Source organism: Callithrix jacchus, chromosome 21 (assembly GCF_049354715.1).
Source record: "Callithrix jacchus isolate 240 chromosome 21, calJac240_pri, whole genome shotgun sequence".
NCBI classification, from domain to species: Eukaryota; Metazoa; Chordata; class Mammalia; order Primates; family Cebidae; genus Callithrix; species Callithrix jacchus.
The window spans coordinates 7,511,133-7,536,991 of NC_133522.1; the positions used below are offsets into that span (position 1 = coordinate 7,511,133).

At 36.4% G+C, this 25,859-nt stretch overlaps 1 protein-coding gene across 4 annotated transcripts in view; it reads right to left on the reverse strand.

Annotated features, from left to right (window-relative positions):
- The window catches only part of HTR1F (5-hydroxytryptamine receptor 1F), a 147,069-nt gene that overhangs the window by 95,956 nt on the left and 25,254 nt on the right, over positions 1-25,859 (reverse strand). For 2 of the 4 annotated variants that reach the window (XM_035282862.3, XM_035282863.3), the window contains exon 2: positions 21,917-22,030. The exons of 1 other annotated variant lie outside the window; for it this stretch is intronic. The gene's annotated coding sequence lies outside the window, so the exon portion shown is untranslated. Of the gene's footprint in view, positions 1-21,916; positions 22,031-25,123; positions 25,285-25,859 lie in introns of all 4 variants that reach the window. One more of the 4 variants, XM_035282861.3, reaches the window with a different exon arrangement.

Consider the following 25,859-nt stretch of genomic DNA (forward strand, 5'->3'; position numbering starts at 1 on the left):
TATTTGTCCCTGATTCCTGTTGTTATTTGTAGAGTGACACACTACATATTAAGAAACCAGCTAGTCTTGTCCTATCCCCAGAACAGGCCAATTTAATAGTATGAAGTATTTTTTTGGACTGAGTGACTGCTTACCTGAGACTAATACCCTATAGTGATGAACAGAAACAATAAATTCCTGAGCCAAAACTTCTTTATTTTTTTAAGATAAGTTTTGCTGGTTGCCCAGGCTGGAGTGCAGTGGCGCTATCTCAGCTCACTGCAGCCTCCGCCTCCCAGGTTCAAGCAATTCTCCTGCCTCAGCCTCCCAAGTAGCTAGGATTACAGGAGCCTGCCACCACATCTGGCTAATTTTTTGTATTTTTAGTAGAGATGGGGTTTCATCATGTTGGCCAGGCTGGTCTCAAACTCCTGACCTCAGCTGATCCACCCCAAGTGCTGGGATTACAGGTGTGAGCCACCAAGCCCAGCCTAAAATTTCTTAAACTCAATAAAGGAAATGCACTGGTGATAAAGAAAACTACTTGTCTCAGATATGTAATTTTTGCAGCCGGGTTGGTAAGAGAACTAGAAATAGTTTGACCCATTACAGAGGACATGCTAACTTTTATGGTGAAGCATTTATTTATCATTCTTAGTAAAGATGTCGGACTTGGTTTTAGGCAAAAAGGAGGCTGTGAATGAAGATGACACAAAAGATGCCATGGTAAAAACCCAGAATATCCATTAATTTCAGATAAAATTCATTTTACAAGCAACTACTGTGCTTGCAAATGGAATCAACCACATGCATAAATATAGGACTTTAGTGCCCAAAAATATAGGTGCTCATTCCCATGAAAGAGTTCATGTTAGATATGGGATTAGGATGCATCTCTAAAAAGAAAATCACGGAGAGGAAAAAGGTGAACTGATGTGAAGAGCATGTTGTGTTGACAGACACACTCACAAGAGTAGATCTGTCTTCCCGGGCAAAACAGTGTAACGTGATGACTGAGGGTGACGTCTTTACTGACCTAATCCTAATATAGACAGGCTTCTGCAGGCATTCACAGGGAATCACAGGCCATGATGAGATCGATAGACCTATGCAGTCTTGGGTGCACTCTGTACCCTTGAGGTACACAAAACTTTACAGTGCCCTATACATGCCTTTGCTCAGTAAATTGTAGACTTGTGCTCAATAGATTGGGTGTATTTACCAAGCCAGAAACTCCTTTGTCTACAACAAATCATTTAAGATTTACTGAAAATAATTAGAGCAGGGCCGGAGTTTGGAGGACTAGGGTAGAGAATAGATTATAAATTCTCTTTCTCCTTTTACTCTTTCCCTACCGAAGGACTGAGAGAGTAATAATACACTTTCCCATTTTCCTTTATTATTATTATTTTTAAAATTTACAACATAAGAACACTGAAGCAGTTTAGTTGAATCATAAAAATAATAGTGATATTATTATCAACCCTTGTGGTAGGCAGAATAATAACCTCCCCAAAATTCCACACTCTAATCCCCAGAGCCTGTGAATATATTACCTTACATGGTGAACGGGACTTTGCAGATGGGCCTTAATCCATAGAATGTGCAATGCCAAGACTGAACCATAATGTAAACTATGGACTCTGGGTAGTGACGTGTCAGTGCAGGTTCATCACTTGTAACGAATGTACCACTCTGGTGAGAAATGTTGCTAATGGGGAGGCTATGCATATGTTGGGATACATGGAAAATCTCTGTACCTTCCTTTTAATTTTTCTCTGAGCCTAAAATTACTTCCTGACCTCTCTTTGGTGTATCCTAATTGCCAACATCATTAATGTTGTGCTTTAGGGCCACTGTAAAGAAAAAAAAAAATGTGTTACTTGAACACAAGCACTGTGACACTGTGAGAGTGAATCTAATACGGAGAGGGCCTGTAAGTGACTAATAGGCAGAAAGTGTGGACAGCGTGGATACACCAGACAAAGGGATGATTCCCAGTCCTCAGAGGGACACAGAGGGATGGAGAGAGATATTATCATGCTACCCAGAATGATGAGCAAGTTAAATCTTATGAATTGTTTGTTTCTGGAATTTTCCACTTAATATTTTCAGACCATGGTAGATTATGGGTAATTGACACCAGGCACAACGAAACCATGGATAATATACAACAACTGTGTAAGTAATACAACAGACAGAGAAAATAAAAGGATTCTAAAAATGTGGCCCCCCTAACACACCCCACTTTTCTCCTATATCAAATTAAATTCATTCTCTTTGCTGAATCTGTCATTCGGACTTGCTGAGGGAGTTAGAGAAAAAGCGATTGGAAAGTTTTCACCCTCTGTTTTGGAGAAAGGCCTGGAAAGCAGCCTTGGAAGTCTCTGGGGAAAGATCTCAACAAAGCTTTTTCTAGGAAGAGCTTGACCCACGAAGATCCCTCGATTATCAGAAAAAGGAAAAGATTAATATTATGGTAAAAGTTCCTCAGGTCTCCACGTTCTGTCTTTAGCAGGTCAAAGATTAGTTAAATAGGTGAGAGCTAAATTCTCTCCCCACTTACGGCTTCAAGAACACAAGGGAGCAGAGGAGCAGAGAGCTGCCTTCAGATGCTTTGAGAGACTAACAAGCTGATGCTAATGTACCACTGCATACAAGAGAAGATGCCATAGCACCATCGTCATTGACTGTCTGGGCAAGAGGAGTAGAAGCCCATCGAATATATGAAAAAATGTATAACACCTCTAAATGGGGAGAAGATAACAATGAGAGAGAGCAAGAAAGAGAACGCACAACTAGGAAAGGTGCTTTAAAGGATAAAGCTGCACCCCGTCTCTACTAAAAATACAAAAAATTAGCTGGGCATGGTGGTGCGCGCCTGTAATCCCAAGTACTCAGGAGGCTGAGGCAGGAGAATTGCCTGAACCCAGGAGGTGGAGGTTGCAGTGAGCTGAGATGGCACCATTGCACTCCAGCCTGGGTAACAAGAGAGAAACTCTGTCTCAAAAAAAAAAAAAAAAAAAAAGGATAAAGCTGCTTGAGGAGACATAAGGCAACCTGACCAAAAAACAGTACCACCACCATCACCACCACCACCACCACCAACAACAGCAACACTTTGAAACATTCAGGCACAAAACAACAACTTATTTCTAGAACTATAAACATGATTTTTTGAACCAAAAAATTAGTAGATATGAATGTCAAGACAAGTCTTAAATTAGCAGGCTGGAATTTCAAGAGGAAGAATGTCTCAAACCACAGAACGAAAATGCAAAAAGAGTATACCTGTAGATTCCATTTCGTCTATTGCAAATAAATTATTTTTTCTGACTATAATCAGTGATAATAAAAATAAACAGTAAAACTGTGTTTTTGCGAGTGTTTTACTATATAGAATTTAAGAAGTACCATTGACCATAACTCAGACAGAGGAGCACGTCAATACTGGGATTAAATTTTTAAGACATTAAACATTTAACCTTTCACACCAGAATGAATGAAAGGCAACAAAATAATCTGGACTCAGAAGAAAATATATAGCTATGCTTTCCTTAAGTATCAAAGAAATAAAACGAAGAGATAGTAAGTACTGGAAATAAAGTACAAGGCACTTCGAAACAACACATATGATATGAACATCTGACATAATTATAAAGTGCATGCAGGAAGAACACAGCTTATATTTAATATCTTAGAATGCAAAATATAAAATATATAACAACATCATGAACAGAATCCAGCTAAGCATATCAGTGTTGTCTTCGGTAAAATACAGTTAAAATAGTTTGAGCGTATATTATTAAGATTACTAGCATAAACAAAAAATTTTTACAAATACCTTTATTTTGCTTTTATTAATATTTTTGTTTCTGAGATTAGTTTTTGAGTGGGCTTAAGTTATAGCGTCTTATAGGAAACGTGTAGCGTCATTGCAGATGTAGACGTAGAGATAAAGCCGCAGCGGCTTCAACTGTATAGGTCCACTTGAATAATGGACTTTGCATACTTTGAAGATAGAGGTCCTCTAAGCTTGTCCAGACCTGGAAACTTTCATCACAACAAGACCAAACTCCAGCACCGAGAAAGGGTATCCTTTCAAATCTGTAGCTGAATGTGTGTCTGTTGTTTTATTGTTCTTAGCGGCATTTTACAGCTTTTTAACAATTACCCGATTCTGATGTCTGGCGGAGGAGAATCTATTTTTTTCTTCGGGTAGAGTTTCTCGCATACTAGAAATGAAGTGCCCAAAGGTGGTTTTATAGCAAGTTAGTCTTGAGCAGTTTTCTGGTTTGTAATCTGGAGAGATTTCTAGTCTCCTGTTTCTCCTCCAGAAACATACCGTTTTGCTTTAGAAATTTTAAAGCCGTCATACATGTTGTAATATTTCATTATAATTTCTATGACCTTAATGACTTAGTACTTGTCATTATTTTAGAGATTTTCCCCCCCAGGAAATTATTTTATTGAAACTTAATCCTAGATATTTGAAAATCATATAGCTCATGAGATGTTTCATAACTAATTTCAATGTGTTGAGTCTCTTCATAAAAACTATTGTTTTGAGTTGCTGAATTGCTAATGTTCAAAGGTTTTCCATTTTCCAGAAGAGTGAGTATACAATGTAACCTTAATAGGAATGAAGAAATTCTTTTCCAATCAAATCAACTTTTAATTTCAGGAAGAGAGGGAAAAAAAGTAACTAGGAGTAAAGTCTAAGCAGAAGCTCTTGGGAAATATCAAAAGATGAAATTTATGTTAGTTTATTTATTTATTTAGAGATGGAGTTTCATTCTTGTTGCCCAGGTTGGAGTGCAGTGGCATGATCTTGGCTCACTGCACCTCCGCCTCCAGAGTTCAAGTGATTCTCCTGCCTCAGCCTCGCAAGTAGCTGGGATTACAGGAGTGTGCCACCACTCCTGGCTAATTTTTATGTTTTTTTTTTGTAGAGATGGGGTTTCACCACGTTGGCCAGCATGGTCTCTAACTCCTGACCCCAGGTGATCTGCCTGCTTCGACCTCCCAAATAGGCATGAGCCACTGTGCCCAGTCTTACATTAGTTTAGTTTTGAAGGTAGTTGAGCTTCACAGAAATCTAGAATTTCAAATAACATATAGAGGATGCATTTTCTTTTATTTTTATTTTTTTGAGACGGAGTTTCGCTCTTGTTACCCAGGCTGGAGTGCAATGGTGCGATCTCGGCTCCCCGCAACCTCTGCTTCCTGGGTTCAGGCAATTCTCCTGCCTCAGCCTCCTGAGCAGCTGGGATTACAGGCACGCGCCACCAGGCCCAGCTAATTTTTTGTATTTTTAGTAGAGACAGGGTTTCACCATGTTGACCAAGATGGTCTCGATCTGTTGACCTCGTGATCCACCTGCCTTGGCATTTTCTTTAAACTAGTTTCTCCACTGACTAGAGTTCCCAACTCCCCTTGCCCTTTTATATATTTGTTAATACGATTAGTGGAAGAATGGATTAATATTTAGTTTTTTTTGAACATATAATGCAATTGTAAGTAAAAAAGAACTTATGCTAACTGTATTGATTAAAAGGATTAACTAATGGAGATTTCAGGGACTAAGAAAATCCTAGAGAAGTTAAATTTTAATGTTTACGAGAGACTCTATTTTTTATTTATTAAAATTTTTTAAGTTTTATTTTATTTGTAATTGACAAATAATAGTTTTGTTATGTAATAATTGTATTAATAACTGACAAATAATGACTGATAAATAATTATATACTTATGGGGTACAATGTAATATTTTGTTATAAGTATACAATGTAAAATGATTAATCAGGCTAATAAGCATAGGTATGATCTCAAATATTTATCATTTCTCTGGGAGGAGAATGTTTAAAATTCTCTCTTTAAAATAAACAAGATGTAATTATTAACTGTATTTTCTTGGCTGTGCAAGGAAACACCAGAACTTGTGTCTTTTATCTAACTGTAACTTTGTACCCATTGTCCAATATCTCCCCTTTTCCCATCCATTCTCCCTCAGAGACACTGGTAACTATCTTTCTATTTTCTACTTCTGTCAGTTCAATGTTTTTAGATTCCACAATAAGTGAGATAACATAGTATTTGTCCTTCTGTGCCTCCCTAATTTTACTTAACATAATATCCTCTAGGTTCAGCTTTGTTGCTGCAAATGACAGAATTTCCTGTGTTTTTAAAGCTGAATAATATTTTACTGCATATACCACATTTGAAAAATATTCATCTAATGATGAACAATACTGAGCTATTGAGAATAGTGCTGCAATAAATATGGGGGTGCGGGTATCTTTCCAGCATATGAATTTCAAGTACGCTGGGTATACTCCAGTAGTGGGATCTCTGGATCATATGTTGTTATTATTATTATTATTTTGAGGAAGCTTTGTACCATTTTCCAGAATGGCTGTGCTAATTTACAATACCGCCAACACTGTATAAGTGTTCCCTTTTCTCTGAAGCATAAAATTTCCCTTTTCTCCACATTCTCACCAACATTTATTTTCATCTTTTTTGTCACAGCCAATCTTACAGTTGTGATGTGATGTCTCATTGCGTTTTTAATTTGCAGTTCTCTGATAATTACAGTTGAGCATTTTCCCATATATCCGTTGGCCGTTTGTATGACTTCTTTAAAAAAATATTCACAAACTGTGCATCTGACAAAGGTCTAGTATCCAGGTTCTAAAAGGAACTTAAATGAGTCAACAAGTAAAAAACAAATAACCTTATTAAAAAGGGGGCAAAGGACACTAACAAACACTTCTGAAAAGACAACTCAGCAATCCTGTTACTGGGTACACACTCAAAGGAAAATACATCATACTACCAAAAAGACACATGCACCTATATGTTCATCACAGTGCTAATCACAATAGTGAAGACATGAAATCAACCTAGGTATCCATCGGTGGTGGATTGGATAAAGAAAATGTAGTAGACATACACTATGGAATACTATGCAGCCGTGAAAAAGAATGAAATCATGTCCTTTGCAGCAACCTGGATGCAGCTGGAAATGATTACCCTAAGCAAACTAATGCAGAAATAGAAAACCAAATACTGCATGTTTTCACTTATAAGTGGAGGCTAAACACTGGGTACACATGGCATAAAAATAAGAACGATAGACACTGGAGAATACAAGATGAAGCAGAGTTGGAGAAAAACTACCTATTGGTTACTACACTAACTACCTGAGTGACAGATTTATTTATACTCCAAACCTCAGTATCATACAATATACTTTTGTAACAATCCTCTACATATACACCCTGATTCTAAAATAAAAGCTGAAAGTGAAAAAAAATATTCTAATGACATTTTTTAAAGAAAAATATCATAAAATTTGCTTATAATCACAAAAGACCGCAAATAATCCAAGCAATCCTGAGAGGGAAGCAGGAGGCATCATACTATCCAATATCAAAAATATATTACAAGGCTATAGTATTCAAAACAGCACCGTACTGGCATAAAAACAGACACACAAAACAGTAGAAGAGAATACAAAACTCAGAAGTAAATTCATACACTTTTGATAAAGTTGCCAAGAATACAAACTGAGGAAAAGAAAGTCTTTTCAGTAGAGGGTGTTGGTAAAACTGGACATCTGCATGCAGATGAATGAAATTAGGCCCCTGATTTACACCATCTACAATGAGCAACTCAAAATGAATTAGCAACTTAAACATAAGACCTAAATTGTAAAACTATTGGTAAAACTGGACATCTGCATGCAGATGAATAAAATTAGGCCCCTGATTTACACCATCTACAATGAGCAACTCAAAATGAATTAGCAACTTAAACATAAGACCTAAATTGTAAAACTATTGGTAAAACTGAACATCTGCATGCAGATGAATGAAATTAGGCCCTTATCTTACACTAACTACAATAAGCAACTCAAAATGAATTAGTAACTTAAACATAAGACCTAAATTGTAAAAGCACTGGAAGAAAACATACAAAACAGCTTCATGACATTGATCCAAGCAATGATTTTTTTGAATATGAACTTAAATGCACAGCAACCAAAGCATAAGCAAAAGAAAAAAAAAGGATTAAATAAAATTAAAACACTTCTACACAATTAAAAAAAAAAACAAAAAATCAAAAAGAACAATTAATAGAATAAACAGACGATTCATGGATTGGGAGAAAATATTTGCATATTATACATCAGATAAGCAATTAATATCAAAAGTGTACAAGAAACTCAAACTACTCAACAACAAGGAAACAACCTTACTTAAAAATGGGCAGGCCGGGCGCGGTGGCTCAAGCCTGTAATCCCAGCACTTTGGGAGGCCGAGGCGGGTGGATCACGAGGTCAACAGATCGAGACCATCTTGGTCAACATGGTGAAACCCCGTCTCTACTAAAATTACAAAAAATTAGCTGGACATGGTGGCGCGTGCCTGTAATCCCAGCTACTCGGGAGGCTGAGGCAGGAGAATTGCCTGAACCCAGGAGGCGGAGGTTGCGGTGAGCCGAGATCGCGCCATTGCACTCCAGCCTGGGTAACAAGAGCGAAACTCCGTCTCAAAAAAAAAAAAAAAAAAAAGGGCAAATAATTTCATAATTGTTTTTTAGGAAGGAAGTTTTAAAACTTAGATTATAGCATTAAGGAAGCTATTAATTCCTTCTAGATTTTGCCATTAGATTTGAAGAAAGTGGAGTTATTTTAATTGTGTTTTCTTATCTACTGTTCCCATAATATATGTGCACAGCTCAATTGGTTTTCCAGTTCGTCATGAGTGCATATTGCAACAATTTAAATGTAGAGCTCTTCAGCTACAATGTAACAAAAGGTAATCAAAGAAAAATTACTGATATATACAATAACTTGGATGGATCTCAAGGGCATTAGGTTAAGTACAAAAAGGAGCCAATCTCAAAATTTCAAATACATTATTGGACTCATATAGTTTCTCAAAATGAGAAAATTGTAGCGATGGAAAACAGAGCAGTGATTATGAGCAGAAAGGAAAAGATTATGGGGCGAGGTTGAAGATAGATGGGGGCAGGGGATAGCTGGTAGAGTAGGGTCCCTGAAGTGGCTGGCAGGGAGGACATTTGGAACAAAGAGAAAATGTTTATCCTGACACTGGAAGGGTCCCTCCACCACTGACAGGAGGTGAAACATTGTAGGAGTGGTGTTTTGTCTAGTAGCCACTTCTTCCATCAATTACTCCAGATAAGGAGCCCTTAACATTTTTCTTCCCTAATGGCCAATTTCTATTAGCAATTATTATATCATTAAGGTTCTTTTTCTTTATTATTTAATGAGTGTATCTTTATTGAAGTTTGACTCCAGATTCTCTCCAGAGATCTTAAAGTAAATAAGCATTTTATGTTCTGAAAGAAATTGTTCAAGAATCTCAGTTATTATTTCCATATAATATATACGTGGAAAAAATAAATTCTAAAAACATTTGAATAAGAAATACAAAAATCTAAAAATATAAGAAATTGGAAATGAAACATACAGATTATGGATAAGAGATAAAGATATTTTTCAATAATAACTATATCATAACAATATGTTATTGCCTAATGTCAAGAAGGAGCTGTAATACATTCAGTGCAGCTTAACGCAGAAAAATGGGTTATATACGTTTCACTTAAAATATATGTGATACTTCCAAAAGAAAGTATGAGGCAAAAAAAAATCATAAAATGGACCCACAGTATATAATATGCCTTTAATATAAATAAATTAATTATCCAAAGTATTTAGAACCCTTCAGCTTCATCTATTTCTACTGCTCAACTGTGGAGGACATTTTTGTTTTCCTCTGTGGAGAATCCAGTTTCCTCTCTCTGAGTAATGGTGCTCTAATTTTCCTGAGGGAACTATTCCTCTCCACTTTTCCCCTGTGATTTGTGTGGGGTTGGACACGTATTCAGCTTCTGGATTGTGAACTTGCCTCAGGTTGGCTTATCAAATAATGAACAATGATGCTCAATTTCAGATTTTTGCTGGAACTGTAAGAAAAGAGGTTCTCTGTTCTGTTGGCGCTGTCAAGCCAGGAAGATGTAATCCTAGAGTTGCTGACGACGGCCTTATTTCCATAAACATAATGGGTAATAAAGTGAACACAGAGGAAAGCAAAACACAGAATATGGAGGAAGACTTACGAACGACACTGTGAGATTCTGATTCCTTGGCCTGTTCACTTGTGTGAGCTAAATTCCTTTTCTTCTTTATTAAAAGAAGATTGTTTGATTGAGTTGTTACTAAGTGTAACTAAAAAAAAGCCTATTTAATAGTACTGAAAATGAATATCTGTGAAATTTAGGGAATTAACATTGACTAGTAAACCATGTTAGTAAAGCCCTTCTGATTTCTTTGCAAACATAATAAATCTTTGAAAAAATCTGATGTTTCTTATCACAAAAAACCAACAACATATCACTGCTATGAAATGTTTTCCCCACAATCTACAAAGCATTATTTTATTTTAATGATACTATAATAATAACTTAAAGTTTAAAGTTACCATAATTAATTTACAATTATGGAACTAAGGATACGAATAAGTAGACACTGAAGATCAAAAGGAAAAAAATGGGCTCCAAGATTTTGTCTCATTTTGTTTTTCCCTAATGTCTCACCCCATCTCTCTGACCCTTAGTTTTAGAAGATACAGGAGAGAGTTGACATATATTTTAAAACTTTTTTCCTCAGGGAGGTCTGGAAGATCGTTAAATTGCTTCTCTTCAGTGCTGTCAGCTTTTCTGAGATTGGGACATTCTGAATATAACTTGGAGTTATAATTTGATGGGAGATGTCAACATTCCAGTCTTTAATGAATTGCAAACTAATGAAATTTAAAACATTAAGATATTCTTAGCTTCACCTTTATTCAACGCTTACTGGATGACTCTATTATTCATTACAAATTGAAAAACCGCATATGGATATTAAAACAAATTATTTTCCAAATAAAAATTGAGTATGACTCAACATGATACCAAGTAAAATCTTCCGAGAGATTATTGTTTCCTGGGACACATTATTACATGACTCAGCACAAAAAACAAAAGCTAAAAGAAAAAATACCATTTCTCACATTAAAAAAACCAACATCTCGGTGAATGAGACTATTCTCTTGCTAATGGTACTTTCACGAGTACATTAAGTTTACTGACAACCTTGGATCTCTAAGGTAACAATATAATTACTGTCTTTCCTAAAACAGTGAGTTGGTTGATTAGAATCACAAAGATTCCCTAAAGGAAGCTGAGCACTAGCATGGGATCCACCTGGCCAGGTGGGTACACGTTGACTACTTTGCAGATAAACAAACAAACAAAAAAAAAAAAACGATATTTCCTTTGCTGCTGGGTAGAATCCTGGAGAATAATACCTAGAATTATTATAGATTTAGTGTAGTTTTAATGTCTCTTTGGTGTAGGCTTAGTTCTTGTGACCATAAAATTATCAAGTTAGAATTTTTGCACTGGCACACTACAGCTAAGGCAAGGGCCTGAAAATGCCCAAGGAATGTTCCTCATTTGCTTTATAATGTGCAGACCCAGAGGGTACAGACTAGCTGATAAGTGCTCAGAGAAAATGGCTCTAACTAACGGCTCAATTGATCTGTAATTTGGACATATTTTGGATAATGTATGATCCAACCATTGATGAAATTCATGCTAGAAAGGAATTTGGTCTCCAGAACTGGGAAACAACATTTAGTCTTTTATGATAAGAAGACTACTTCCTGATTTTATACTAGAAGGAAGTACAGGACATTGAAAAATAATTAGCCAAGAACATTGCTAACTGCTTTATATGCATGGTCTTGTGACTTCAGAGTTTTTGAGGCAGATATCATCAACTGCATGGCCTCACTGTGTAAACAGGGGTTCATATCTTGCGACGGCATCATATCTCATTATGTTGTAATCTGGCTTCGTGGAAGTAAAACCAGTGTGACCAGGCTAGAAAGGTCCCACACTTGGTGTTTCATGCTGTGTGGTTGCTGTCTTGAGCTTCTTTGCCACTTTATTTTTGAATTTATATTTTGCAGTGAAGTCTGATGGGACATTGGAGCAATAGCCAGGGGCTTGGAGCTTCAGCTCTTGTTCAGTCCACCTTTGATCTCTGCCCACTGGTTCTCTGGACCACAGCAGAAAGTTCCACTCTCCTTGGTCACTGCCAGTCTCTGCCAGAGGGTAGGAGGTGGACCTTCTTGTTTGGAATTGGCAGCTCCACCAAACTTTCAGCTGTCATCTCCATAGTTAGCTCCTGTCTGCCCTGGGGGGTGGAGTTGGGTTTGGGTCCTTTGTCATTGCCAGGTATTTTCTTTTTGCCTTGAGCCCCACAAGTTGTGTAGCCAGCCCTGAGCAGAGTTATGATTCAAATCCAGTTCTGCCTGACACCAAGAACTTCTAGAGCAGGAAGCAAGATGTATGGTTCAGAACGAAAATCAATTTTCTAGGCTTAGAAAAGCACGGAGAAAAGGCACTGAATTTGGAGATCAAACACCTATCTTTGATTCCACATACATAATTTACATTTTTGTAGCCCTCTGGGAAAGACACTTAATCTGTCTAAACTGAGGCATCTGTAGACTTTCTGTAACGGGCCAGATATGAAATATTTTCAACTTTGCAGGCCACACAGTCTCTGTTACAACTATCACTGCAGTACAAAAGCAGCCACACAAAACACCTAAACAAACAAGCGTGGCTGCTTAGAACACCTTATTCATGAACACTGAAATGTAAATTTCCTATAATTTTTATATGTCATAAAATATTACCAACTTTTTGAATTTTAAAAATATTGAAATGTAAAAACCCTTCCTAGCACCAGGGATATGGTGATACCTCAGGTTACACTTTGCAGACTCCCGGTCTAAGGCATTGTCTTTCATTCATTCATTCATCCACTCACCACTGTTCAAAGTGCGTTTATCACTGCACTAGGCATTGGGGATCAAAAGACATGGATTTGTATGATCTAGACTTTGAAGTTCTTAAGTGCCACCTCATGTTGACTTTCCCAGGCCTAAAGAAACAAATGAACACTGACTAGTGGAAGTAGCTTGGGAAAAAAGGGAAATAAGGAAACAAGTCTTTCCTAAAATAACATCCACTTTTTAAGTCTCAAATTGTTTTCATTTTTGATATATGTATATATTCACATTTGTATGAGTATTTGTGTGCATATATATACATATGCACACATGTACATATACATTATGCATACCTTAAGTGTACATGTACCTATATGAATACACCCTGCATCTTGCAATTCTGAATTAGAAATTTAATCACATTGCATGTACACTATACTGATTAGAGGAATCCAACTTGGGTTTTATATCCAAATATATCATCCCTGTCCTAGAAATACAACCACTGAAATAAATAATAAACAGTACTGTCAGATAGTTTGCAACCAATAGGAATACTCATCCTATTGAGTAATTTTTTGTCATGTATAACACAAAATATGCACTTGAGTTGAGCGGGCAAGCTATATATATTTTGAGGATACACAAGATAATTGTTCTTTAAAGAGAATCAGAAATGAACATGTAAGCTCTGATTACAAAGTTATTAAAAATGGAAATCAATGTTTTTTTCAGAGTAAAAAGCTAAGAATCTTTGTGAAAGTCTCAATTACATACAAATATAAAAAGGACTTTAAAAACTGCTTAATAGGTCAGGGACGTGGTGGTGCATGCCTATAATTCCAGCAGTTTGCGAGGCAAGGCAGGAGGATTGCTTGAGGCCAAGAGTTTGAGATCAGCCTAGGCAATATAGTGAAACCCTAGCTCTACATAAAATGTTTTAAAAATTAGCCAGGTGTAGTAGCCACTTGGGAGGCTGAGGCAGGAGGATCCCTTGAACCCAGGAATTAGAGGCTGCAGTTAGCTATGATCATGCCACCATACTCCAGCTGGGCAACACAGCAAGACTCTGTCTTTATTTTTTTTTAAGTGCTTTGTAAATACAGTGTGGGGTCAGCTGCGTTTCTTGTTGAAATACTACTTCCCTGGTTCCAGCTCAGAGGATCTGACCCAAAAGGTCAGGAATGAGGCTAAGAAATCTGCGTTTTTATTCAACAAGTCGATTAGGTTATTTTGATTTAGCAGGCTCACTTGGGAAACGGCTTTAAAAGAAAAATAGTTAAGGTTTTTACTTTTTATATTTCCCTAGTTACAGCTTGGAGACACTCTGGATACTTAAAGGAAGCAGCCGTCTCTTCACCTTATATGCCTTTATCTAGAAACAGCTCCTAAAGGAAGCAGAGTCTGCTTGTGGAAACAATGACAATATTGCAAACAGATTTTGGGCCAGAAAAAAACACCGCAGACAAAAACAAAGTGTTATCCTTTGCAGCTTAAAAATTCTAAAGAAGAGGCAAAAATCTCTCATGTGTGGCTTTTCCACGACATCTGGAGAAAGGCATTAAGACTCTCACGCCTTAAAGAAGCTTTGAGTAAGGATACTGATTTCAGGACACGCAAACCCTGGGCAGCCAGTCTGAAGACAAAAGCGAACAAAACAACAGGCAGAACAAAACTTGGCAAATATTTTCTCTGTCTATCTGGTCAGTATCCAGAGGCTTTCATTCCTGAAACTCTTGATGAAAGTTTCAAATAACTCAAATATAATTTTTAAACACTTTTGTTACTAATGTGTAATGTTGATAATATGAAAAGTGAAAGAATCTCCGTGGCTATCTCACAGTGACGCAGCTTGATTCTACCAAAGAAGCAGAAGTTTTTGTCTCTATTAATGAATTCATTTGAACTATTTACTGTGATGAACATTTCTTACAAGAAGAAGTATTCGTCTGTATGTATTTGTGTGTACAATATGCATTATACATATATATTATGTATAATTAATTATCTCTACTATCATGTTAATTTAGTGAAGGAAGTACTTTTACAAATTCACGTTGCCTTTGACAATGCTTTTAAGACACATGCAAGGTACAGATTTTAGCTTTAGTTATTCAATACGAATTCTCTTTTAGCTTCTAGGCAGGTGGCACAGTATAGTGGTTATGAACACAGGCTCTTGGCATTAGAGAGCTTGAAATTCTTACCACCTGTGTGACAAGTAATTTAATCCCATTAACTGTTTTCTTATGGGGATGAAACTAGTACCTATCATACTGCTAATACTAATAATAGTTTATAGCGATGATTTTAGTACCTACTTCATGCAGTTGTGAAGATTACAAAAATCCATTAAGTTTCAAAGACTTAGCAAAGTGGCTCACAAAAATATAAAATAAACATGTGCCAAAGACATTATTCAATTTCTTAATTAATGAATAAGCCAATCAGATGGCGAGGCTGATTCAAAGAGCATTTTGAAGATCTGAGTATTTATAGGCCTTAGGAGACAACATTAGTATAAGAGTTCTGGCTAAGAGTCAAAGCTGGTTAACGACATCCTGTGGGATAATAATCTATAGCATTGAGGTTGGATTTGCTTCTGGATAGAAATACTTTATATCTTTGTTGGGGACAAAATCTACAAGTAGACATGGAACTTCACGAAGTCTGAAATTTTCATCAGTAGCAAACAGTGAATTTAACAAATTGTATTTCCTAGAATATTAAATAATTTGGAGTGGTCCTGTTAGATACTAAAAGTGCACCCACTTCACTTGTTTACATGTCTTAAATAATTTTTCTTAATATCTTTTAGAGTACAAAGACTGTACTGAAGTTAGTTCCTAATATTTGCATTGTTATTTATTTTGTACAGCAAAATATTTTGTTTACCCTGCTTAGGTTATAACTTCATTGGAGCATGATGCTTGTCCATCATATTAACCAATTCTTCTCACATATATAAGAATATTTAAAGAGTTATTTAGGGTACACTGAGAACACACCGTACACCAGTACATTACCAGGAACCAGAAGAGTAGCTGTGGATTTATCACATCCATAAATTGATTCATTGATTATTTTCTCATTTATCGACTATTAACACAGTGTCACACTCAGAGGATATTGCACTGAATAGGACACAGTCCCTTCTTTCATGGAACTCCGTGTAATATTATTTACATGTAGTATTAACTTAAAAGTAATTTCTACTTCAAATATAGATACATGTGCGATAAACATGGCTTAGAGGAAGAACTCATTGTAAAGTATTTTTTATGTGATGTTGCTTTTCACCCAGGAACTCCTTCACTTGACTTAAATCTCTAGTGCAAGTCCATCTGTCTCTTAATGCAAGATACAGTTGGCGATGCAATGTTGGTGGCCACAGAGCTCTCAATTCTGTTTAAAAAAACATGATTTTTCTTAAACATCCAAAACATTTTTCTGTGTGAAAATATAAAGTAAGCAAGATTCAGTGAAATGTTACTAAACGCACTTTAAAGAGATCTTCTCAAATCTATTTTGCTGCCACTAAATTCAAGATACTTATTTTTTCAATAAAGGATTATTTCCATAGAGTGTACAAGAGAAATCATGAGAGGTTAATAGCTTCGTGATGATAAACCGAGCACAGGAAAATGAAATAGTGAATAATAGTGAACTATAATACATAGTTTTATGACATAACCAAGAATATTTCTATTATTCTGAAAATATACTGATGTGCCTATGCTCATGGACTTTTCATTACTTCGTGTACTTCAGTGAGTCCATACACATGTGTATTTGTTCAGTATTAAAATATATACTGCTTGGAGAAATTTACACACAATGAATAGATTTCATTATATGTCACGGTTCTGAGGAAAACTGCTCTAGCTTTTATACCAGAATGATATAAGAACATATATATTTTTGGCTGGGCGCTGTGGCTCAAGCCTGTAATCCCAGCACTTTGGGAGGCCAAGGCGGGTGGATCACGAGGTCAAGAGAATGAGACCATCCTGTTCAACATGGTGAAACCCCGTCTCTACTAAAAATACAAAAAATTAGCTGGGAGTGGTGGCGCGTGCCTGTAATCCCAGCTACTCGGGAGGCTGAGGCAGGAGAATTGCCTGAACCCAGGAGGCGGAGGTTGCGGTGAGCCGAGATCGCGCCATTGCACTCCAGCCTGGGTAACAAGAGCGAAACTCCGTCTCAAAAAAAAAAAAAAAAAAAAAAGAACATATATATTTTTGCACACAATTTTAAGGGGCTCATACACGCTCTAGAATCATATCCAGGTGAAATAAATAGGTTACAAAAAGACTGTGTCAACATTAAATATTTAACTACCCACAAAGATTTTGGTTTTATGTTCTGTCAAATTATTTTCAGAATAAAAGTACATTTTCAAATCAAATAATAGGACTCAATTATTTTGTAAGTAAGAATAAAAAACGCTTAACGTAGGGACATACTATTGTATATATCAGACTAAAGACTATTATAGAATAGACAACAAATTTTAAACAAGAAAAAGTGACTAGTCAGTTTTCTACGATTATATTTATACTAAGTATAAATATAATTAATAAGTAATACTAATTACTGGCTTTAATTGAGCATATCAATAATCAATTATGTACTTATAAGTTGTATATACCTTTGGTTAAATAACAGTAAATTACAAGGATAAATGAGGTTATTTATTTGATTAAATAACATCATTTTTTTACAAACTTCCTTTCTAAATGAAGACCTATATATTATCTCCATGAGAATAAAAATGTGTTTTGCATGAGTGGCTGGTTCACTTGAAGCAAAAAGGAGTATTTAATACCGTGTTTGGTGAGAGGAGATCTACCCCGTGTTCAAGCCTCGTGTAGATCTGTAACAGAGCAGGGTTACTTGCTGCATATTTAAACGCTCTGCTGTCTCTGGCCGTGCTGGAGTGATGAAGATCCTGTTCAGGAATCCACAGAAGTTCGTTAAGTCACTCCAGGAGAGAATGGCACCGTTTCTGTGAACGTATGGGGTCTTTTTTCCTGATTGTACTGAAACTGGGCTAGAACAGCTGAACACCGATTATTCCTACATGCCTCACCCTTCCCAAGCAAGGAGATTTTCTCAGGACCGTCATGACAGGGCTATGCTTTTTGGCACCAACTTGTAGCATTAAGAAAAACTTAGGAAGGAAATGTGAGTGTGCATTTTGAAGGCTGTTACATTATGCTTCATTGCCTTCCATTTCATTTATTTAAAAAACTGGAAAAATATCATTAATTTTTCTAAGGATTTTTTTAAACAAAGGCTTTAGAATTTCTCAACATTGAAATCTCAATTACAGAATGCTATTTTCATGCAAATGAGAGAAGCATACCTGCTGCAGTTTTCTTCTAGATTTTAAAGTCTTGGTATTAAGAATTATAGGAAAATAGTGGTTGCATAAAAATCATACTTGTGTATCATACAGGATACACAATGGTAGCACATTTTGACAAAGAAAATTCAGATAAGAATGTGACTGCCTGAGAAAGAAAAAAAATTAAGTTGATAAGGGCAATGAACATAATGATAGTGAAGATGAGAGCCCAACAGTGAGAACACATGGACACAGAGAGGTTGACAACACACACCAGGGCCTGTTGGAGATTAGGGGGCAAGGGGAGGAAATTTAGAGGATGGGTCAATAGGTGCAGCAAACCACCATGGGACACTCGTACCTGTATAATGAACCTGTGTGCTCTGCATATTTATCCTGGAACTTAAAGTAAAAAAAATACATGTAATAATAATAAAGAAATTAATAGTACCTGTGGTTCACACCTGTCATTCCCACACTTTAGGAGGCTGACGCCAGCAGAAGACTTAGCTCAGGAATTCGAGACCAGCTTGGGAAACATGGTAAAAACTAGTCTCTACAAAAAATACAAATAATTAGCTGGGTGTGGTGGCCCATGCCTGTAGTCCCAGCTACTTTGGAGGCTGAGGTGGAAGGATCTATTGAGACCAGGAGGCAGAGGTTGCAGTGATCTGAGAGCACACCACTGTACTCCAGCCTGGGTGGCAGAATGAGAGCCTGTCTCCAAAATAATAATACTAATGACAATTATAATGATAATGGTAACAACACCTTTCATTATCTACTGTTTGTGGACTTTCAAGCACATTCTAGGTGCTGTGGTACAGTTACCCATTCAGGGAACTTCTATTGTAGTGGGTAAGACAAATAGTATATAAACAGAACACAAGTGGTACCAACGTGGCAAGATAGAAGGTTATAGAGATGTGCCAAAGGGCTTTGCAGAGATAGGAACACTAAGCTAGAAAACACTACCTTCTGAGATAAAGAAAAGGTTGGAAATGCTTTTTAGAGAAGTTGATCTGAGAATAATGGGCATTTGCAGGAAATATAAGCAGGAGAAAGCATTCTAATTGCAGAGGCTGGCTGTGAAGTACAGAGCAGGGAAAGAACATGGACTTTAGAAGAAAGCCAAGCAGGCAAAATGAATAAGTGGCAGAGCTGATTTCATAAAAATATGCAAGGGTAGAATAGCAAAGGCTATGAAATATTTATTTTTTCCTTGTAACCTAGGGGAAATCATTGATGTGTGAGCAAGAAAAGAGCATGAAAAGAAACAGTTTCCAGCTGTTATAGAAAGAGGATTTGCAGAAGGATTGATCACACAGGTTCCCTGAGACAGAATGTGGCCTCATCCAGGTTCTCTCATACTGTTTGAGAAATAAAGATATCCCTGGTCCCCAAATGACAGCAGGACAACAGAACTGGGAAAGCACATGGAGTTTCTGCAGATAGGTTCTGGTACCATCGATGGTGCTTAGATGAGGCAGGAGAATTCGAGAAGGAAAATTACCATCTAGCAAGCATCCAACACATTACAGCAAATGTTTTTTAATAAGCATGATCTTATCTAGTCTTCACAACAATCCTATGAAGTGTGCATTATTATCTCAAAGCAAAACGTAGTCGAGCTAAGTTCCAGAGAAGTGAACTTATCCAAGACGACAGAATTGATAGAGGTGGTGGTATGCCCCTAAAAGGGGATTGAAAACCCTGCCTGTCTGTCGGATACCACAACGTATACTCTTTCTGTAGCATCTCCTATCTTAAGTAGTACTTCTGTTGTTGGGTACATAGCAGCAAGACAACCATTTTGCTTTTAGGGAGAAGGCTTTATGGCATAATTCTAAGCTAATTCCTCTCTGGTTTTATGGAAAAGAGGTGACAGCGTTAGGAGGCAGGCGAGTGCAACTCTGTGAGGCTAAAATGGGCAATTTTTATAGTAGGTCATGGGACTAATGAAAAGAGCATAAATCCCAGAAATATTTTATATGAGGAACTGAGAAGATATAGTGACCAAGTGGATGTATGAAATGAAGAGCCAGCCATTAAGGAATGACTCTACTGGCATGAGAAACTGGAGAAAGAACCATCAAACAACATACAGAATATAGAAGAGAAAACAAGCACCAGGTCAATGTGACATGAAAGCAATAGCACGTATTTTAGCGATGATTAGATTCAGGCGAGAAAACTCAGGGATTTTTACAACTGCACATTTCATGTATTTCTGGTAATGAATATATTTCAGACCCAGGCAAACTATAATATCAAGGGCTGTAAAACTCATTATCAGGGAGGTCAGGACAGCTCTGAGGACGATTACTCAGGATCATTTAAATAGATCATACACAACTGTAACTTCTGAAACAGATACTACTCTTGCGACTGGAGACAGACAGATCACACTTGAGAGTCAATTTATTACAGCTGTTGTCTGAAAAGTTGCTATGGCAAATAAGACATTACAAAGAGCAGGAAAACAGATTTATTGCCATGACGTATGTTTATGGGCTTTGGCTGTTGCACCATTTGGAATAATTGGCATAATGATACTTCTTATAATCACTATTATCAAGTTTGAACATAATTTTTAGCTATGGGAAGAGAGACACAAAATCTGCTTTTCAGTGTAAAAATTCAGAAGCTAGAGAGGGGGTGGCTGGAAAAAGTGAAAAATTCAAAATAGAAACAAAGAGTTTCTTTCGCCTTGTTTTGGCAAAGTTTTCATACTTTTAGAACTATTTTGAGTTGAAAACAGAATTTTATTATTTAATTTGAATTCATTTGGCACTTTTGACTCTTTGAAGTCAAAAGTAATGCCAAGAAGGTATTTGGTAAAGAATAATGTCCTTATGAAAGTACACCTATACACATATGTCCCAGTCCAGGATGCTGATGAAGTGCAGCTGTCAATCTGATTCCCATCAGTATTACGGCTATGGACTCATTCATTCATTCACAAGGTTTACTGAGTGCTTGCAAAAACTGTGCTAGGCACTATTCCAGTCCTCCATATGGACTCGAGAAGAAAATCGAAAAAAGTATTTTCCCAATAGAGAGAGATATATAAATTAACAGAGAAAGATAATTTCTAGGAGGAATAATGTACCATGAAGAGTGATAAGTGAAAAGATTTGATTTACATAGACAAGCTTGAAGTTCCGGCCAGGAATCAAGTCATGTAGCATTTTAAAGGGCATCATTAGGGATATGTATTGGAGTAGGACACATAGAACTTGCTGATGGTTTCGACAAAGGTAAAACCCCCAAATTTTTGGCCTAAGCAACCAAGAGTATAGTGGGATTAAAACAAAAGTAGGAAAGATTTGGTGAGGAACAAGTTTAGATGGAACATCAAAAAGTCAGTTTAGTACATGTCTATTTTGAAGCATTGAGTAGACATACAAGGGAAGATTTATAGCTCTTTGATATCTAAGCAGAGCTCAGAGGGGATTCAGGGCTGGGATAAAGATCTGGGAGACTTCTGCATATGTTAGTGTTTGTTTTTGTTTGGTTTAAGCCTTTAATCCTGGCACCTTGGGAGGCTGAGGGCCTTTCTAAGAAGCAGGACTCATGCAGACTTCATCCCTCCAGTATCCATTTTACATTTTGTTCTTTGATTTACCATGGTTTCTTTTTTTTTTTTTTTCATTAATTCTCAATTTATTTTTCTTCATGGTTTAAAGCTGGAAATGCTTACCACGTTGTGGTAGTTTGAATTGTGGGTTTTCCTCACCATTTTGCCTCATGTTCCTGCTCTTTTGAGAAGTTCATGAAAGGCTCACAGTCCAATTCATTCTCCTCTAAACTCCTCCTTAAAAAAAAAAAAAAAAGAATAAAACTAATTATTTCTTTTCTTCTGAAATTTTCCCAGCCATAATATATCCTGGCTGAGCTTCTCAAATAATTGTTACCTTTCTTTTCCGCTCCCCGACCACTACCCACTTTTGAAATAAAGTATTAGGTTTAGATGTCAAGAACAGAAAAAGTGTTTTTTTCAGGGGAAGATGAAGGTCAGCTATAATAGCTGCATTATGAAATGCACACTAAATGAGAATATTTGTCCTGTTCCTTTTGTAAGTAATGTTTATTAATATCTACTAGATATTGGATTAGAATTGGAATTAAACTTAACTGTGACACTTTGTGACAGCGGTTTCCCTGACATGCTCCTTATGACACTATCATTCCTGACACGGGGAGCAGGAACAGTGTTATCGAATAACTGAAACGTCAATCGCTAACATTTTGGGACTTGAGGGATGATGACAATATTTCTAGAAAGTAAGGGTTATCAAATCATGAACATTTTAAGATAAAATAAGCTAATGGCATGCTGCATTCTATGCTTTGTGGAATTAAAAGTAGGGTATCATAAGATAGCTGGATATGTGAGATAGGTTCAATTTCTCATGAGAAGACAAAAGCAAAACCAAACCAAGGACGCTGGCCTTTTCTAGTTCACAGAGCAGATACGCGTGTCAATGCAGATGAGGTATTTGGTGGTACTTTGAAAAATAAAAGATTCATACAAAAATGTAACTTATGGGTTTCTGGAATTGTTTACAGGGATTTTATATTAAAAACAATGCAGAAAATGTATGGATCTTAGAATCTAAACAATGTTTTTCATATAATGTAATTTAAACAATCTCTGTCCAAAAATACACATCTTTTATTACTTAGTATTTTCAGGTAGAAGTAAAATATCGAGTAAAGCACAACTGTATGAAATATCAAATATTACCAAAGGGTTGGTTTAGTCATTGGCAATTCTATTATTTGTTGTCTAAATCAGTTAGAAAATCAATTAATATTACCCTCAGCTGAAAGATAGTCGATTTGACATATGCATGAATGCTTACTGACCGAGTTTTGATATGGTCATATTTAGTACTCCTCAAGATAAATTTGAATGTAATTTATCTGCGTTAATAGTCATGCAGAACTTTACAAAACACTAATAAGTTTATCAATACTATTGTTATGTGAATCTGTAAATCTTAGCCAGTTTATTTTATGTTCATTCCTTTCCTATTAACAAAGAAAACTGGTAATGCTCATTATAATACATGTATATAATTGATTTTAAACAAGTATACTACTATTGTATGCTCTCAAGTACTTGAGAACAAACCAACTCTCTAGTTTATTAAAATTTACTTTTCACATTTAAATAATTCAAAGCTACTTTATGAAGTGCTATTGAATAATTGTTCTAAAACTTTTTAGCATATATCCAAATGACTAATTACATACAAATGACTAATCATCAAAGATGATATGTGACTATCCTGTTTTATAGTTCTTGGCATCTTGTTGATGACAAACACATTTGGGCATAAATCATGTTGAAATGGGTCATGATTCCAGGAAATCTTTACTCGACTCTGGCCTTTTATCTTTGCTCATCACGTTTTAGGATTTAGACCCGCTCGTTATTACTATCTTTTGAAGTTGGGGTAGTGTTTCTATTCTTCCAAAGGAGATGAACATATCTACACAGAAATATAACATGCAGAATATTAAGGGTTAAAATTATATATAGCATTGTAATAACCTTGAAAACAAGCCAAATAATTTTAAGAGTTAAACTGTTCACATTTATTATTTAACTTTTTCCTCATTTTACTTAAATCTATAGTTTGTCAATAGTACATAAATTTTTGGTTGAAATACTAATTAATATTAAGTCTCATTTTGGGAAATTTATAATATTTAAAAATATTTTTGCTCCTATTAGCTAATATTCTTTTGTCTTATATGCATTTTAAAACTTTATCACCTTATATATTGGCATGATGGAGATACTGATCAATTATAAAGTTTGTTCATTAATAAATAATTCACATATCTTTATACAACTTGCCAAATTTCAGCATAGGTATGAATGTGGAAAATCAGCAGAAAAGTGATTTTTAAAAAAGAAATAGCATCATAATGATGATACCCAAGGATTTATTTTAAAAAAGCAAGAGAGAAAATAAAATTGAGAGTTTAGTTAACATGAGGTAATTTGCTAGTATTCTTCCGGGAACGTAGAAGATTCAAACACACGAGTTAGGTGAAAAATAAAACTGCCCTCTAAACATAAGTCAAAAGATAAAACAACCAGCATAAATACGTAAAATATTCCAAAGTTAAACAAACAAAAAAATCTTGTCGTATAACAGCAGAATTCATATACCAAAACCATAAATACCTGTGTGTGTGTCTGGTTGTGGGGAAATGAAAACAGCTATGGAAATTCATAGTCACAATTCGAAAATTACTTTAAATAGAACCTTGGCAGAATGCAATGCCTACCCCAAGTTACTGATAATTTGACCGTAATCTTATTGCTGATCCTAAACGTGCAGAAGTGTTTAAATGAAGTAAAACAGTGCGCACATGAGATAAGTCACTGAACTGTGTTTCACAGTGAAACGCTGGGAGCGAACGCTCTCTGTTGCTTTGTATGTAACAGGATATTGAAGGATATGTTTTTCTGTTTCCTAGAATTTTACGCCAAAGCTGAAGACAGAGGGGAACAAATATGCAATATATATTTATTGAACTACCAATAAAGTGATAGTTCTTGAGGCTGGTCAAATTCCTGCAGAGCGTAAGGAGCATATTCTAGGTTACCCAGCTATACCATGCTCTACCTCCAACACCTGGGACTAGGGTGAGGCACATGAGGGGTCTAGGGTGCAAAGGTAAAGATGCAGATGCACAACCCTGAGTGAGTGCTTCATATACTCATGCTCTAGGCTTCTTTCCCACTGGACAAGGGTTTGGCCTGTAGACTTGATAAGATATGCCTGTGAATGGGTCAACAGGGGAAAGCATAATTTGAGAGAAGCAGGGGTAGGAAAATAGAGGACAGGGGTCTGAGAAGAGGGGGCCAGTGGAGGAGCCCACCCACCTACTGTTTGGCATGGCAGGATTGTGGTCTCTTGTGGATCAACTGCACATTTAGGTTTGAGCCATCATCTTCCACCATATTTACTGCTCCCCAGATTTTTCTGATGCTGGAGATGTCCCGCTTTGCAAGCAGCTTTCTCGGTGCGGTATTTGGCAGGATAGCTTAAACACAGGTATGTTTTAGTTGTTTTCAATTGACATAGAAATGCAACCCTGCTGTGCGAAATAGTGAGCCTGAAGCTGCTCCACCGTCACCCTTCCTTTGGGCCCATTCCCTTGTGCACGTATTACTTTTAAAACTCTCTGATTTCTATGTTGATTTGTATCAGTAATATAAATGTCGGGAAAAACCTGGAGCCTTTGTCATATGTATGGCTATATTTAGTGCCGCTCTTTGCAGGTTGTGTGATTCATTCAGAGGGCTGCTTTACATCTTAGCCAAAGTCTCTGCTGAGAGTGCCATCAACAAAATGCAAATAATATGCACAGAATTCTCAGTTAAACTGTGTTTGTATAATTCATTAAAACAACCAAAGATAAATTACAATAACTCTTGTTTTTCTTCCTGATAATGCTGTCTTTTTGAAATACTAAAATTGTAGAGTGCCATTTCTGAAGCTTATCAGACGGTTTCCACAGAATTTGTACTCGTCAATTCCATCCTTGATGAAAATATTTTTCTGCTAACTCTCCCGAGTTTGATAGAACTGAGCTTTATACAGCATCACTTCATCAGT